Source organism: Molossus molossus, unplaced genomic scaffold (assembly GCF_014108415.1).
Source record: "Molossus molossus isolate mMolMol1 unplaced genomic scaffold, mMolMol1.p scaffold_m16_p_2, whole genome shotgun sequence".
Taxonomy (NCBI): Eukaryota; Metazoa; Chordata; class Mammalia; order Chiroptera; family Molossidae; genus Molossus; species Molossus molossus.
In genome coordinates this window covers 91,462,847-91,466,203 of record NW_023425355.1, presented here as the reverse complement: position 1 = coordinate 91,466,203, position 3,357 = coordinate 91,462,847, and positions in this window count along the sequence as shown.

Genomic DNA, 3,357 nt, shown 5'->3' with positions numbered 1-3,357 from the left:
ACCTCCCATGGAAAGTATGTTCTTGCCTCCTGGCCTCTTTGTCTGGTGTGGCTTAGGGGAAACGGATGGGCAGCAGGGTGCCTGGAGAAAAGGAATAACCTTAGCCCCCACACTCCTCCTGAAGACACGGCTCAGCACATTCTGTGGCTGACATGGTGATGAGAAGGTGGATTCAGCAACAACATCTCACAAAAATATTGGCTGAGCCCAAATAGGACTCTGGACCAAGCCTAGACCTGGTGCTGAGGTGGGGAGGAGGGCACCGATGCCGGGTCCCTGCATGAGGAGCCTCCAGAGAGAGAGTACAGGAAAAACAGCTGCAAAGTGGGCTGGTTGGGGGAACAAGAGGAGGAAGTTTCTTGACCCAACCTGGCAAGGAGCAGTGGGGAAGAAGTGCTTCTAGATCTAGGAGGACTGAGCACTTGTGCAAAGAACCAGAAGTGAGGCAGGAGCATGATGGGGATATTGATGCTGAGTGCAGGGGACAGGAGGGGCCAGGGCCACCCTAAGGAGCCTGAACAAGAAGCCACTCACTGATGAGTTTTCAGCAGGTTGGAAACCACATGGAGTTATGCTTAAAGCAGGCTGTGAAGGGTCTGGAGGGAGGCACACCACTATAAAAAGAATGAAGTTCTGACCCATGCTACAACATGGATAAACTGGAAATGTCATGCTGACTGAGTGGAAGGAGCCAGTCACCAAAGATATATCGTGAGTCCATTCATATGAAATGTCCAGAATAGGCAAATCCACAGAGACAGAAAGGGGATCTGTGGGTGCCAGGAGGCAGAGAGGTGGAAAATGGAGAATGACTGCTAATGGGTACAAGGTTTCCTTTGGGGTGATGAAAATCTGAAACGATGGGGGTGATGGTTGCACAATATTATAAATACACTAAACACCACTGCGTTGTCCACCTTAAAAGGATTAACTTTGTGTTATATAAATTTCACCTAAAAAAACATCATAGATTGATTACTTGACGATAGAGGATAGGTTGATAGGTGATAGGAGAGAGAGGCACAGATGAGAGAACACGCCACCTAAAGCAGCCCAGACGATGCGCTGAGGCATGAAATCCTGGACAGATTAGAGAGAGATTAGAAGAAAGTCAATGGGCATGCAGGTGTGTGTGTGTGTGTGTGTGTGTGTGTGGCGGGGGTGGTCAGACACACGGGATGGGGAAGGGAGGAAGGAAAGTCAAGATGACCCCTGGGTTCTGGCTTGGGTGGCCTGGTGGGTGATGGCACCTTTCACTGAAGGAGGGTCAGGTTGGAGAGAAGTTGTCACCCAGTTAGCACTTGCTGGGCCTGCGCCTGCAGCCCCCTAGGAAATGATGAGTAGGCAGTGGCCAGAGGAGTTTGCAGCTTGGATGAGCTCTAGCCTGGAGATCCTCCGAAGGGGCCTGTGCCAGCAGAGAGTCAGGTGGTGGTTGAAGATGTGCCCAGTCTGGGGAAAGGGGGCTTGGTCTCATGGTGGAGAATGAGAATTAGACTGTTTTATCAAAATATTTTTTTAAACAACTTTTCTTTATTGATTTTAGAGAGAGAAGAAGGAAGAGGGAGAGAGACAGAGACATCAATGAGAGAGAACATGGATTGGCCGCCTTCTACATGCCCCCCACTGGGGATCAGGCCCACAACCTGGGCAAGTGCCCTGACCGGGAATCAAACTGGCGACCTCTTGGTGCATGGGTTGCTGCTCAACCACTGAGCCACACCAGCCAGGCTATCCAAATCTTGAAGTTAGGATTTGTTCCTGATTCCAGGGAAGTGGTGAATTAAAAGGTGAGGAATTGTGGAGTCATTCCTCCATCTCTTCCCAAGATTGTGTAAGTCATCCTTACCTGATCATAAGTCCCTTTTTTAAAAAAATTTAAATAGCTAGAATGGTTCTGTGGCCTGCTACCAAACCCTAATTGTTATGGATGGAAAGAGACAAACAGGCAAACACCGTCCAAAAGGAAGTTGTGAAGAGAAATTAATATCAAAATAGACCTCAGGGCACAAATCATTTTAGGAATTAAAGAGCTTGCTTCATAATAATTAAGGAAATAATTCATTTGGGGCATTAACCATTCTGAACAGGTGTGCACCTGCCTAAAGGCAGAGCCTCAAATGTATATTAAACAAAAAAGTAGCAGTAAAAGGAAAAATTAATCAGTAAATTCACCACAGTAAATTACACCAACTCTCACCACAATTGGCAGCTCAAGCAGACAAAACTAGTAAGAATATAGGGGGAAAATGAACAAGTTTGATGAACGGGCACTCCAAAACTAGAGACTACACATTCTTATCAAGTTCACCTCGAACATTTATTATAACTCACCATGTCCTTAGCCACAAAACAAATCTCAACAAATACTAAAAGAATTAGTATTGTACAGATCATGTTCCCAAGCTGCAATAGGATAAAATCATAAATCGATAATAACTAAAATTAAGTCCTCCCAAATGTTTGGAAGTTTAGATTTACAAATTCAAATTTAAAAATACACTTCCAAATGATTCGTCCAAGAAGAATTATAATGGAAATCTAAAAACAGAACTGAGCAACAATGAAAAAAACTACATATGAAAACATGGGATGTAGCTCAAGCAGTACTTAGGAGGAAATGTATAGCCTTAAAACGAATAAGACGAGCACCAACTCAAGAAGTTAGAAAAACTACAATAGAATAAACGTAAAGAGAGTAAAAGGAAGGAAATCACAAAGAGACCAGAAATTAATGAAATGAAAAACAGAAAGATCAATAAAAGCAAAAATTGATTCTTTGAAATTACTAAACTAGGCAAGCCTCTGACAAGGATCAAAGGAGAGAATATACAAGGATCAAAGGGGAAAAGTTACACAGCCTGGCCGGTGTGGCTCAGTGGCTGAGCATCGACCCATGCACCACAAGGTCGCCAGTCCGATTCCCGGTCAGGGCACATGCCCAGGTTGTGGACCAAATCCCTAGTGGGGGGTGGGGGGGGGCATGCAGGAGGCAACCCATTGATGTTCTCTCTCATCGATGTTTCTATCTCTCTCTCTCCCTTCCTCTCTCTCTCAAAAAAATCAATAAAGAAAAAAAAACAAAAAACAAGAGTCAACTGATTAAATTTGAAGATCTAATTGGCTTTATTTAAAAGAAAAAAAAGACAATGCACAGAAGCCCTGGCCAGGTAACACAACTGGTTAGAGTAACTGCCATGGAAAATGGTATAGAGGGTCCTCAAAAAATTAAAAATAGAACTACCATAGAATCCAGCAATCCCACTTCTGGGTAAATATCCAAAAGAATTGAAAACAGAGATATTTGCATATTCATGTTCATGGTTGCACTATTCACAGTAGCCAAGAGGTAGCAGCAAC